Consider the following 15,058-nt stretch of genomic DNA (forward strand, 5'->3'; position numbering starts at 1 on the left):
GATATGGAGGAGACTCTGGGTCTAACGGGGCTGATGTTTTCTTACTGTGTGAAGTGTGGATTCATGTCTGGAGTCCTTGACACTTTATTGCAGTGTTGGTGGTCAGGAGTACCTGGAATGGGCCTTTCCAGAGAGGTTCCAGTCATGACTTTTGTTGATGGACTTTTACCTGGACCCAATCTCCAGGCAGGATAGAATGGCATGGCTCATCTGGTTCTGTGGGGATAGCTGCTTGTACCTGTGAATAAAAAGCCTTAACACACTTCATTAGTGCCTTACAATAGTCCAGAATAGTATCATCAAGTGAATGTATATCACAAAAGTGGGAGGCAACAGGTGGCAAGCCTCATGGGTCTTCGCATTAGAATTTCATGTGGGCTAAGCCCAGTCTTTCGGTTGGCAGTAGATCTCATACCCAGAAGTGCAGTCCAGTAAAATGAGATCCTTTATCAGAGTTTAAGGATAAAGGTATACCAAACCTTGGAATAAAGTCTCTGAGCAACTTTTTGCTTACAGTGATGGTGTCAGCTTTTGCACATGGGTAGGCTTCTACCCATCCAGAAAACATACATACAATAACAAGACCATATTCATCAGAACAATATTTCTGCATTTGAATAAAATCTAATTGTAAATTTACAAACAGTCCCCAAGGTGGGGGGTGTGCTGCCTCCTTTGTTTTTACAGGCTTTCCCACATTATGGGCTTGGCAAATAGGACAGGTGTGGCAGTGCTGCTGAGCCACAGATGAAAAAGTTGGAGCAAACCAATCAAGCTTAACAGCTTCTATCATCCCCCTTTGCTCACATATGCCATGCCATGGTGTATGCGATCAAGATGAGGAAGAAGGACCATTGGGGCCACCAGGCGGCCATCCGGGGAGTGCCACAAATGGCCAGAGTGTAAAAAACACCCAGGCAGTCTCTATGTATGTTTCTCTGGTTCTAGAGCATGATCTTGGAGGAGGGCAACATCGTGAAGACTTGCCAATGGAGACTGGTCAGTTGGAATAGGCAAAAACACAGGTGTAGCCTGAGGCGTGGAAATAGCCGCAGTTTTGGCAGCTGAATCTGCCAGAACATTCCCATGTGTAACATCATTATAAGGTTTCTGATGAGCTTGTCATTTAATAATAGCAGCAGCAGCAGAAGGTAATTGTAAAGAATTCAACAAGGCATTTACTTATGGACCATTACTAATCTTGGCACCTCCTGAAGTGAGGAAGCCTCTTTGTTTCCAAAGTTGACCATAATTGTGTACAATACCAAAAGCATAGCGAGAATCAGTATAAATATTAACAGAGGTACCAGAGGCTAGGGTGCAAGCCCTGGTGAGGGCCACAAGCTCGGCAACTTGAGCTGAATACACATTAGGTAAGTGATGGCTTTCTATAACATCATATTGGGAATATACTGCATATCCTGCAACAAGGGAACCTTTTAAGTTCCTTTGACATGATCCATAAAAATAGAATACTAGATCTGGGTTTTGCAAGGGGTTGTCCTTTAGATCAGTGTGGGGTATTATTAGGTGAGCAGTAATAAAAATGCGATCATGGGGTTCACCATCTGCAGGGGTAGGTAACAGGGAAGCAGGGTTTAAAACAACACCTAGTTAGGGTGACATTTCCAGCAGAGAGAAGCAAGATTTCATACTAAATTAATCTAGCATTTGAAAGGTGTTGGGGTTTTGTTTTTAGTAAAAGGGCTGCTACTTTTGCATGTGGGATGGCAACAGTAAGGGGAGAACCTAGTACAAGGGAGAAAAGTTCAACAGTGATGGCGGCTGCAGCTACAGCACGGAGAAATGGGGGAAATCCAGCTGCAACAGGGTCAAGAGCAGAGCTATAATAAGCAATGGGACAGTGCTTGTCTTCATGCATCTGAGTAAGTATTGCAAGTGCAAATCTATTCTTTTCATGACAAAAAAGAATAAAAAGTTTAGTATTGTCATGGGGCGGGGACCCAGGAGCGGCCGTGATCTCTCCTGGTGCCCCCTACCGTGCCAAGTGGGTGTCCATGCACCCTCGTTCTCGCCCACCACGTCTTTGATAGTATTAGTGTTATGGGAGGCTGTCTTTTCAACCTCTTGGACACGGTACCCCGATGTATCCCCGTCAGTGCCCCGTCTCAGCTGACCCCGTGCACTAAAGGCTTAACGGCTACACGTGGCTCCTACCACCCCTGACACCACGCCCCAAGACTCTCAGATGTATCGGACATTGTCTTGTCAAAATCACTTGCCGCGCCCTCACGGCGGCCCCTTGCTTGCCTATTATCGCCCGCGTCCTCGCGGACCCCCTCTGGGCTCGTCTCAGTTGCCCGCACTGGGGCCTTTCTCTACGCTCCCCGCAGATGCTCTCTGGCCTTCCTCATGGCTGTGCCGACACCGGGGCTCTCTCTGTCGGTCCTGCTCGCATTGGGCTCCTACCTCACAATCAGGGCTCAGGTGGCCGTAGCCATGCCTGGCCCCCAAATTCCCCTCTTGGGGCTACACGCCTGCGCGCCCCTCCCTAGGGCTCCTCCGTGCTTGGGGCTCAGGTGGCCGTAGCTATGCCTGGCCCCTAAATCCCCTCCTCGGGTACCTTTCTGGCACCGGGGTCCCCACACCACTGTGGAGCCCCTATGAGGCCTCCTCCAACCCCTATTAGCCTCACCCGGTCCCCCGGTGTAACAACAAACAACCAAAAGCATTAATGAATTGGCTTCAACTCAGAACTAAGCCTCCTGGCTAAACGCAAACCTCTAAGCCATGTGGCTAATCATCAATCAAACCCTTACCAGGGCTTTCTCCACCCAGTCCTCAAACCGAAGCTGTTCAGGCCATCAAGCTTCTCTAGGCTGCCTACTCTAGCAGAGCTCCTTCTCCCTTGGATGTTAGTGAGGAACTGCCCCCTTGGCCTCAGCCCACGCTGTTTATATAGGCCAGGCCCTGCCCCCTTCCGATCAGCTTACCAAACTGCGGTTGCCCTGGCAACCGGCACCTGTAGCTTTTCCTAGGAGCAGGGCACTGAGTGCCCTGCAACAAGTATAATCGGGAAGGCCTAAGGCAGGAGCTTGTGACAGAGCTTGTTTAATAGAGGCAAAAGCGGTTTTGATCTCCGAAGTCCAAGGTAAAGGCTTAGGGGTATTAACAAGAGTCAGATTTTGCAACGGCTTGACTATAGAGACATAGCCAAGTATCCACTGATAGCAGTAGCCAGCCATGCCTAGGAAGGTACGCATTTGGGACACAGTAGTTGGTCTAGGGATTTTAAGAATAGCTTCTATTCTGGAAGAAGAAAGCAGTCGTTCTCCAGCAGAAATATCATGACCTAAATAGTGGACACGAGGAAGACAAAGCTCTAGCTTTTCTTTAGATGCCTCATGGCCTTTTAGAGCAAGAGAGGTGAGGAGAATTAAAGAATCAGTTTTACAGGCCTCAAGGGAGGTAGATGCCAAGAGCAAATCATTAACATATTGCACAAGCACAGAACTTTTTAAAAATATTACATCGTCTAGATCTTTCTTCAGAATTTGAGAAAAAAGAGAAGGGGATTCAGTATAGCCCTGGGGCAATCGCGTCCAGGTATACTGAAGTCCTTGATAGGTAAATACAAAGAGAAACTGGTTATCAGGGTGTATAGGAATAGAGAAACATGCAGAAAACAAGTCAACAACAGTAAAATAACAAGCATTAGGAGGAATACAGGACAAGATAGTAGCTGGATTTGGTACAATAGGAAAAGGAGGTAAAACTGCAGAATTTACCACACAGAAGTCTTGTACAAAGCAATAGGTATTCTTTCCAGGTTTTTTTTTTCAGGAAGAATAGGCGTATTACAAGGGCTCTTAGTCAGGACAATGATACCTTGCTTTAAAAGGGCAGTTATAACAGGGCGTATCCCTTCTTTAGGTTCTGGATGTAAAGGGTATTGAGCAACTTTGGGTAAAGGCTTAGCTGGGTTTAATCTAATTTTTACAGGCTGGGCAGTATGGATTTGTCCTACTTCATTAGCATGCTGGGACCAGAGAAATGGAGGGACAGCTTTTATGATTTCTTCTTGCAACACAGAAAGATCAGGGAACTCAGGCTCAGGAGGTGAGCCAGCTAAAGGGGCAAGTACAGCTATTTAATTATCACAGGGGACATCTAAATAAACACCATTAGGAGAGCAATAGATAATACAGCCAAGTTTACAAAGCAAATCTCTGCCTAACAAATTAACAGGAGAACAAGAACTAAGGAGAAAGGCATGTTGATCAGAAACAGGACCAAGAGAAACATGTAATGTTGGGAAACAGGATGAGGAACTATTTGATTTGAAATTCCTACAGCGTTTACAACAGCAGAGGAGAGGGGAGTTGTGAAAAATTCTTCAGCTCGAATAGTAGAGAGGCTTGCACCTGTGTCTACTAAACATTTTGTAGAGATGCCATGTATCACACAGGAAATGAAGGCATCTTCTTGATTAAGTGGGAGAAGCGGGACTGTGATGATATTACCATTCCTCAGGCTGGCCCAACAGAAGTCACCCTGATTTAGGACAGAGAATTGAGTGAGAGGAGGTGGTGGTGGGTTAAACGTCATCCCCGGCTGGCCAGGCCAGTGAGGACATTGAGTCTTCCAGTGTCCTGGTTGGCCACAATAATGACAACTGTCATTATTTTAGGACTGAAATCCTCTTCGTCCCATCCCACGACCACATCCCCTGCCTCTGAACTGTCTTTGATGGAAACCTCGGCTTCTGCCCCTGCCTAACATGTGTAATTGTAATGACATTAGCTTAGTTTCCATGCATTCCTTTTTCTTTTCCTGGCAGGTTGTACAATGATTTGCAATGGTGACTAGTTCTGCAAGTGGCTTAGTCTGCCAACCTATAGCAATTGTGCACAACTGTTCCTGGACTTTAGAAAGAAGTCTGTGGACAAAGGCGAAAGCAAGGCCTTCTGGGGCAGTTTCAGCTGCATTTTTAATACCAGAATGTCTTTCAAATACTAGTTTCAGGTGGTCCATATAATCTGCTGGGGATTCTCCTTTATTTTGTTTACAGTTATGTATTTTGGCCCAGTCAGTTTTCCTGGGGCAAATTTTAAGCACAGCTTCAAGGAGGCATCCTCGGGCATCTGCTAAGTGATCTCCAATTCCGGGGTCTTGAGTAGGCCAAGTAGCCTGCGCGATGAGGCAGTTGCAGACCTCAGAGGGCAGAACACTTCTCATTAATTGGTTCAAATCTGCCCATGTTGGATCAAAACAATGGATTACAGATTTAATTCATCCTTACATTTCTGGGGTTCCTCTCTGACATTGGGAAATTGTTTAACAAGGTTTAGGAGATCTCCTGGGGTCCAGGGGACAGGGACTGTGATTGTAATTTCCCCATTTGGACTTTGCCCTGGAAGTTGGCGTAAAGGCATAAGCTGAGCCTTTTTAGATTTTAAAGAAGGGGATGGACCATACTGGGTACCAGACCTTAACCAAGAGGAGGGGGTTGAGATTTCAGGAGACAGATGCCATGCCTCTGGTGGACGTGGGCATGCCCCGGGGGCAGATGACGGTTGTTGAGTGATAGTTTCTTGGTAAGGTGGGCTAATCTTGCCGGAAGAGCCTATTTGGTTACTTTGGACTTCTTCAGGTTCAGATTGTGCCTGGACTGATATGGGGGTGGCACATTAAGAAAATCAATTCTATCTTCTGCAGATTCATTCTCAGTTATTTGTGGATAAAGTTGTTTTGGTGCTGATGGTACTATTGATGGGGAGCTGCTTTTTGGTGCACTTTTCTGTTTTAATTCTCTTATCTGAGATTTTAGTTTCTCTTGGGAGTCCTTAAGACTCCAAACTTGAGATTCTTGATGTCTTTTGAAAGCTTCTTCATACCAATCCAAAAATGCGTCCCACTGAGTCTGTGCTATATTACTACCTCTTAACTCAATGTCTCTGAGAATATTAACAATTTTACTGAAATTCAATGTTCCCTCCAGGGCGGTAGCTGCACAAGGTTTCTACTTCTGGCCTCAGAGAGACCTCACAGTTCTTTACAGAACTGAACTCAATTCTATACTGTGATCACAGGGAGAATTCCATACAGCAAGGGGAATCACCCACTTGTCTGTTTCAAAGGATTTCTCAGACTCTCTAAGTTTACAAGTGTATTTATACTAAAGACAGAGAAAGAGATAAAAATACACCTTGGAGAAACAAAACAATAGTAAATTGCACAGAAACTTAGGAAGTTTACCTAAACAACTATCTATGCATAGGGCTATCCCAAGGCATGCAGGAATGCACAGGGCAAGATATCAAGATAACCCAAGGCATGCAGGAATGTGGATTCCTTATCTCAGAACATTTGAATTAAGCAGTATCAGCACGTCTGGTCTTTGTCTGTTTTTCTAGTCAAGTAAGCCAATTACTTCTACAAAACAAACAAGAACTAATTCCCTCTTCTTCTCATTGGTTTACCCAACCTTTATCATCTGCCTCTGAGCACAGATATAACTGCAGGAGTAGATGAGAACTGTGTTATCTTATGTTCTGAACACACCTATGTATGCCAAGGAAAAGTCATAGATGTATACGTTAGGAATATGTAATGTAGATCCGCCACTGGGATGAATTGGTGAAGCTCTATAATGTCCAAAGAATTCCAGCTTATACTAGCTGTGAATCTAGCCATATATGTCTCTCATAAAGGATGGTAGGGAAGTAGTCAGAGACCACATCTACACGAGATGCTGCCTTCCCTGTTGTTACTGCGCAGTCATTTAGTACTTGTATATGCAAGAACTAAATGCCTGTGCAGTAACCGGAGTTACTGCTCAGTAGTGTTTCTGAATGGCTTTTTGATGATGATGCTAATTGCACAGTAGCTCATTACAACTGCATAGTAGCTCGTTACTACTGCACAGTAGTGCTGCACCACACTTCATGCCAAACGACGTTACTGGGCAGTAGCCATGAGTTACTGCACAGTAGTAATGACCTACAGCACAGTCAGCATCTTGAATAGATACAGCCAGAGTCATCAACCCTAAGCATTCAAAAATTATGCATCATGCCCTGAGACATGATGTGATTGTCTTAAATATCATGAGATTAAAAGTCAGGGTCTTTTGCTTACTAGTACTAGTACATTTAGGCTTCATAGTCTCAAGCTTTTCACTGCAACTATGAAGGCCCAAAAGTTCCTTTACTTTTGTAAATAAAAGCTGAAATTCTTAAGCAATATTCCAGAGTGGTACTCCCAGAGAAACTCCAACATGACCTAATATCTGAATCAAGGGAATCAAACAGTTGTGTGTCCTGGTTATTGATCCACTACACACAGATCCATCTTCTTCACGCACAGAATGCAAGCATGTTCATGTCCAGGGAAAGTGGTAATATCCCTCATAAATTCAACAAAGAACATCTGCTTCCACCAGTTCTGAATACAGCCCCACACATTTATCTTCCCCTGTGCCACAGGATGCACCTGTGCTTACTACATTATGCAATGTATTTGCACAGGTCTCTTCTAGCCTCAGGGTAATTTCACTTATTCCTAGCTGGAACAAACATAGACGCACTTGCAAAATAGCTATACTTGGAGCTGCAACCATCACCTACTGGCCAGCAGAACTCACCCTTGCATCAGATCCCTGTACACTAATGCCAGGAGCCTGGGCAACAAGCAGGATGAGCTCGTCCTCCTGCTCAGTGCAAAGAAATATGATGTCATTGGGATAACGGAGACCTGGTGGGACTCCACCCATGACTGGACCACGGGGATAGAGGGCTATACCCTGTACAGGAGGGATCGTGTTGAAAAAAGGGGCGGGGATGTAGCTCTCTATGTGAAGGAAAGCTACATGTCCCTGCAAGCTGATGTTGGCGACCGGCATGGACAGCTAGAGACCCTCTGGGTAAAAATTCGTGGGGAATTCGGCACAGGGGACACAACGGTGGGAGTCTACTACAGACCTCCCACTCAAAGTCCCGAGCTTGACCAGGAGTTCGCCCAGGAACTGACTGAGGCCACTTGCTCCAGGACCTTGGTTGTCATGGGTGACTTCAATTACCCGGACATCTCGTGGGGAGATCACTCAGCTAAATCTGAGCGGGTGCAAAGCTTTCTCTCCTGCGTGGATGACCTCTACCTGACTCAAGAAGTCTATGGGCCAACGAGAGGCAAAGCGCTGCTTGACCTGGTACTGGCTACGGGGGACGACCTAATCGGCGACCTAGTGATTGATGGGAAGTTGGGTGACAGCGACCACGAGCTGATCACCTTCACCATCCACCATAAAGCTGGCAAGTCAGTCAGCAACACAGAAGTCCTTGACTTCAGAAAAGCCGACTTTGACAAGCTCAAGAGGCTAGTCAGTCAGCCCCTCAGGGACCATGACCCCAGGGAGTTGGGAGTTCAAGAAGAGTGGTTGCTTCTCAAGGAAGTGATCCTCAGTGCACAAGCTAAATCTATTCCAACACGGAGGAAAGGCAGCAAGAAGGCACAGCAGCCCCCTTGGCTCTCCAGGGACCTAGCGGACCTACTGTGGCTAAAAAGGAAAGCCTACAAAGGATGGAGGATGGGATTCACCTCCAAGGAGGATTACTCCGCGCTGGTCCGGTCCTGCAGGGAGCAAACCAGGAAAGCCAAGGCTGCAACTGAACTCCAACTAGCTTCAGGCATCAAGGACAACAAAAAGTCCTTTTTCAGATATGTGAGGAGCCGGAGGAAAAGCAAGGGCAACGTTGGACCCCTGCTAAACCAGATGGGGCAACTGACAACTGACGCCCAGGAAAAAGCCAACCTATTAAATAGGTACTTTGCGTCAGTCTTTCATCAGTCACACGGGATGCCCGTGCCTGCTATGGGACAGGGAAATCTGGGTGAAGGGGATCCCCTACCCTCCATCAATGCTGACCTCGTGAAGGAACACCTTGAGAAGCTGGATACCTTCAAGTCAGCTGGCCCTGACAACCTGCACCCCAGGGTACTCAAGGAGCTGGCGAGCGTCATAGCTCAGCCCCTGGCACGGATCTTTGAAAACTCCTGGCGCTCGGGTGTAGTGCCCGAAGACTGGAAGCAGGCCAATGTGGTGCCGATTTTCAAAAAAGGGAGGAGAGTGGATCCGGCTAACTACAGGCCCATTAGCCTGACTTCTATCCTGGGGAAGATCTTAGAAAAGTTTATTAAGGAGGCCATCCTTGAGGGACTGGCCCAGGCTAACATTCTAAGGGACAGCCAGCACGGGTTTGTTGCGGGTAGGTCTTGTTTGACCAATCTCATTTCCTTCTATGACCAGGTGACCTATCACCTGGACAAGGGAGAAGAGATTGATGTCATATATCTTGACTTCAAAAAAGCTTTTGATCTGGTATCCCATGATCACCTCTTGGCCAAACTGGCCGATTGTGGCTTTGGCTCCACCACGATCCGCTGGCTGGGAAATTGGCTTCATGGTCGGACCCAGAGGGTTGTGATTGATGGCAGTCACTCATCGTGGTGCCCTGTGACCAGTGGGGTCCCTCAAGGCTCTGTCCTGGGACCCATACTGTTCAACATCTTCATTAACGATGTAGACATTGGAGTCAGGAGTGGACTGGCCAAGTTCGCCGATGACACCAAACTTTGGGGCAAAGCATCCACGCCAGAAGATAGGCGGGTGATCCAGGCTGACCTGGACAAGCTCAGCAAATGGGCAGACGAGAACCTGATGGTGTTTAACACCGAAAAATGCAAGGTTCTCCACCTTGGGAGGAAAAACCTGCAGCACCCTTATAGGCTCAGCAGTGCTACGTTGGTTAGCACTACAGAAGAAAAAGACTTGGGGGTCATCATTGACCACAAGATGAACATGAGCCTGCAATGCGATGCTGCGGCTAGTAAAGCGACCAAAATGCTGGCGTGCATCCATAGATGCTTCTCGAGCAAATCCTGGGACGTCATTCTCCCCTTGTACTCGGCCTTGGTGAGGCCGCAGCTGGAGTACTGTGTCCAGTTTTGGGCTCCACAATTCAAAAAGGATGTGGAGAAGCTTGAGAGAGTCCAGAGGAGAGCCACGCACATGATCAGATATCAGGAAAACAGATCTTACGATGACAGGCTGAGAGCCATGGGACACTTTAGCCTGGAAAAGCGCAGGCTCAGGGGTGATCTGATGGCCACCTACAAGTTTATCAGGGGTGACCACCAGGATCTGGGGGAACGTCTGTTCACCAGAGCACCCCATGGGATGACGAGGTCGAACGGTCACAAACTCCTGCAAGACCGTTTCAGGCTGGACATAAGGAAGAATTTCTTTACTGTCCGAGCCCCCAAGGTCTGGGACAGTCTGCCAGCGGAGGTGGTTCAAGCGCCTACATTGAACACCTTCAAGAGTAAATTGGATGCTTATCTTGCTGGGATCCTATGACCCCAGCTGACTTCCTGCCCTTTGGGCAGGGGGCTGGACTCGATGATCTCCCGAGGTCCCTTCCAGCCCTAATGTCTATGAAATCTATGAAATCCCATAGTGATCCTTATCATATACTCTTACTAGTTCAAAGAACGATTAACAATGCCGGTAGGAAAGGACTGCTTATGTTTTTAACTTAAAGTCTTCAGAAAGGAGGGGCTTGGTTTTGTTTATGTTTTTGCCTCAGGTCTTCAGAAGGGAGGGGTTTTGGCTAGTACCTGAGGCTTTGATTCAGCATGATAAGCATATAAGCATATGAAGACTACCCTTGAAGTCACTGAATTAATGTGGACTATAGGAGGACTGCCTGTTTACAGTGTGTTTTACAGCTTCCTTCAAATGTACCATATTGGCCACTCTGGATGAGGTCTTGGACTCAATGAACCATTGGCCTGTTCTGCTTTGCTGAGGCTCCCTTATGGTCTCAGTTACCTCCCCACATTCTGTCTTCAGGTTACTCCCTTCCTTATTGTCTCCTTTCCTGGGGGTGGGTGCCAGGCTGTGCTTTACCCTGTGTACCCTACACCTCCCAGCATGCCCACTTCTAGGCCTGGAGATCAAAGTGCTACCTGAGTCACCCCCACTGGTCCCAGTGTTACCATACTCTTCATATTACCTGACTATAGCCCCAAGACTTTACTATACCTCAAGAGCTTGTGGGAGGGTGTGAGGGAGCGGCAACTAGGGGCGGCCGTGAGCTCCCTAGCGCCGCCTACCGTCACGTTAGGGTGACGTAGCACCCTCAGAATCTCGCCCGCCACGACTTTGATGTTAAGATATATGATGTGGAGGCTGCCAGTTTCCCTAATGGACGGTCTTGTTAGTCGTCCCTACTCCCAGACGGGGATTCGATAAGCGTCCTGCCTTAAGGGCAATGCGTGCCTCCAAGCCTCCCCCTTAGCACGCCCCAAGCCTCGCAGCTGTTCTGGGGGACGCTTGTATGGTCCCTCGCCCCTCGGGTGCCCTTGCTCTCACTCTCAGGCACCGGGCTCTTCGGCCACCTGGCGCCTCCTTGGGTCGGGCCCCAATCTCTGGCCCGTTCCTACGCCTTGGGCCTGTCCTGCTAGCAGCCAGCTACCTGCTGGCACCTCCTGGGTCGGCTCGCCAGCGCCGCTCACTACCGGCGCCCCCTGGGCCGGGTTCTAGCCGGCGCCTGGCTCACCGCCGGCTCGGCCTTCCGTTTGGAGCGCTCTCGCCGCCCTAGCCTCGGCGCCCTGGGCCGGCACGCTCTCGCCGCCCTAGCCTCGGCGCCCTTGGGCCGGCACGCTCTCGCCGCCCGGATCTCGGCTCTATCGCGGCCCTAGTCTCGGCGCCCTCGCTTAGCGCTATCGCCGTCCTGTTCTCGGCGCCCTTGGACCGGCGCTATCGCCGTCCTGCTCTCGGCGCCCTTGGACCGGCGCTATCGCCGTCCTGCTCTCGGCGCCCTTGGACCGGCGCTATCGCCGTCCTGCTCTCGGCGCCCTTGGACCGGCGCTATCGCCGTCCTGCTCTCGGCGCCCTTGGACCGGCGCTATCGCCATCCTGCTCTCGGCGCCCTTTGATGGCTAGTTAGGCTGCTCTTATCGCCCTGGCCTTAGCTCTATCGCCCCCTAGGCTTGATGCCCTTGGGCCGCTAGCCAGGCCTGGCTAGGTCGCCTTGCTGGGCCTTGCCCCGCTGGGGCCTTGCCCCCTCTGGGCTGACTCCACGTGCCTCGTGCACTGTCTCTGCCCCGCCTTGGGCCTTGCCCTCCCGGGGCTGACTCTGCGTCTCGCGCTCTGTCGTTGCCCCGCTCCGGGGCTAAACACCGCCCTTATGGGCCGGGGTCTGTAACCCCGCACCCCGCGCCTCGCCGGCGCAATATGGTGCCCTATCGCACCGACAATAGTGCCCCTGGCACTATGCCCAACTGGGCACTGGGAACCCCCAAGCTGTGGGGAAGCTCCCCTTGAGGCCTCCTCGCTCCCCTACAGCCTCCCCGGTCCTCCGGAAGTAAACTATAACTTAACACTCAAGCCATCTGGCTATAACATAAGCAAAGGCTCCACACGCCTAATAACTCCAAGCCCCACCAGGGCTCTCAATCCTACCTCCAGTTAGGGTGATCCTGTTCCCTGCATCATTGCAGCCGGTTAGCGCGATGAAGTAGTAGCCACTAACCCCGGCCGCTCAGCTCAGCCGCAGAGCTCCTGCTCCTGCGGCAGCCAGAAGGGAACTGTGTCTCAGGCTCTGGCCTAAGCTGGTTATAAAGGCCTGGCCCTGCCCCCTTCCGGTCATGTGACCGCCTGGTTGCCCTGGTAACCCGGCACCTGGGTTGCCTGGGTGATTGGCAGCCCTGCCAATCACCCTCACAATCACGGAGCCCTTCTGTGACTCCGTGACAGAGGGTCTGCCTGGCCCCAGGGGCCTGCCCAAGGTGCCTGGGGGCAGCAGGGACCAGCAGGCGCCTGCCCCTGTGTGCCTAAGAAGCCTGATGCATGGAGCCTCTCCCACAGCCAGGCTCGGGCCTGCTGGCACTTCCCCTGGGAGCAGGGCCCTCCAGGTACCAGGACAGCTGGGGACAGGCAGGGGGGCAGCAGGCCACGACCTGGAGCCAATGTTGGGCAGGGAGAACCAGGGAAGTGTGTGGGGGGCAGTGAAACATGGAGGCCCAGGACAGAGGATGTTTGAATATGGCTCACCAGTCCACTAGGTGATAAAAAGTTCATGATCCGGTCCTACATGCAAAAAGGTTAGACATCCCTGCCCTAACCCCTAGGATCTTCTACATAAAAATGGGAACCCCTCCTTGCTTTTTGTGCCAGTTTCTGGATCTGCAGGGCTGGGACACAATCCTTCCAATGCCAGCACTAACTCACCTTGCCATGGACTAGCTCATAATGGGGAGAGGGGTATTGTAAGGCTTATAACCTCTTTCTTCTGTACCTGTGGACATAAGACATATTCACAGTTTAAGCCCCATGGTGAACCTGTATGTGATGGAGGATCTGGGATGATATTCTAAGCTAGCTGTCTTTGCGCTTTCTCTTCACTGTAGACCAACCCCAAAGGAATCTTAATGTACAATTAGGCAGATAAAGTAGGTTACTGAATTCGACTCCCATTGTTCTAATAAAGTCATTCCTCCCTAGTGGGTTGTAACAGGGTGCCTGTTAAGCCCTGGTGCAATGGAGAGAGTTTGTAGTAACTGCTGCAGGGAAATGGATATCTGTACTGGGTGAAGACATTAAAGAAATGTATCACCAATCAGTCAAGCCCCAGTGTTGTTAATTTACACAGAAGTGCACAGCAGGAGCCTGCTCAGAAATGAAGCTGGTCCTTACTGGTGCCAGCTGGGGAACCAGAAGTTAAAACGCACATGGGTTGGAGGGTCAGAGCCCTGGAAAGGGGATCCACATAAGAGCTCAGGCTTGTGCAAGCCTCATGGAGTTTCAGTGACTTACCCAGCTTCCAGGTAGGGAGTTAGCAGAATCTAGCTAGAGGAAGAAGTAAAGAGAAACTTACCTCATATGAAGATTTGGCGTGGGAACTCTGAATATGGAGAGGATGTGGCAGTCCAGTAATTGTGGCAGCTGTTGGCTTGCTCACCTGAGAGAAGGGAGAATAATGTGAGCATTAGCAGGGATATCCCGGTGCAGGTGATTCCAGCTGACATTGAGCAGACAGGAAATAGGATCGAGAGACTCTTTTAGACTTGATGAAGTGCCCACAGCTGTGAGTAGGAATAATCGCTGTTAGAAGCATATTAAGAAGCCAAGATGCTTGGTTGAGTAGTGGCTCTGGAAAGGAGCTGTGTAAAGATACTGTGTGGAAAACGGACTGTTAGGCTTGGGGAACTGTTAGGCTTGAGGAACTGTTAGCCATAGGACATGGGCCTGGGAGATCACAGTATTTGACTCAAACTAGGTCTAGAATAGATGTTGACGTGACTGACTAAGAGTAATCAGATGTCACTTTAAGTGTATATTGACACATTTGGAAAACAGATGGGTAAGTATTCCATCAATAACCATTCATGGCGTGAAATGGGGAGGGTTTAGGGGTGGAGAAGCCCTGTGAAGAGGTTGGAAGCCAACTCCTGGTACAGAGTGGGCAGAAGATCACACCTCCCAATATTTATTTTTCTTTTACCATTATTTTCTTCTTATCATCAAAGGTGTGGCAGGAGAGTATGAAGGAAAACAAGTGGAGAACTGGGTGAACAGCTCCAACCTCAGTTCTTAGAAGGTAATTCTGAACTACCACATGGGTGAAGCAGCCTTGACCAAGCTGTAATCAGGATGTAATCAGAGTCTTACTCCACACCACACTCTTGTATCTGTACTACCTACCTGGGCCATGGGGCCAAATGCACATTCATTTCTGTCCCGTGTGCCATGTGACATCCAGAACCTTTAAGCCTATTGGAGTATAACCTACTGGTCAGTGTGTATTGGAGGCCTCCCCGGGGCAGGATCTGCATCTATGACAGCCCCAACTAAGAGGCCTTGGTCCTTTAGCTCAAATTGTAGCCTTCATGATTTGGAGGTCCCCAGTTCATTTCCCAGTGTGTTAGCTAAGATGGCAGTTGGCTTGACGGCAGAGCCAGCATGATTTGCTGTGAAGGTTTTAGATGCAAATGCACCCTGTGCTTCTGAACCCAAATAGAGAGTGCAAGGCAG

This window comes from Crocodylus siamensis, chromosome 13 (assembly GCF_052110815.1).
Source record: "Crocodylus siamensis isolate JL-2025a chromosome 13, ASM5211081v1, whole genome shotgun sequence".
Taxonomy (NCBI): domain Eukaryota; kingdom Metazoa; phylum Chordata; order Crocodylia; family Crocodylidae; genus Crocodylus; species Crocodylus siamensis.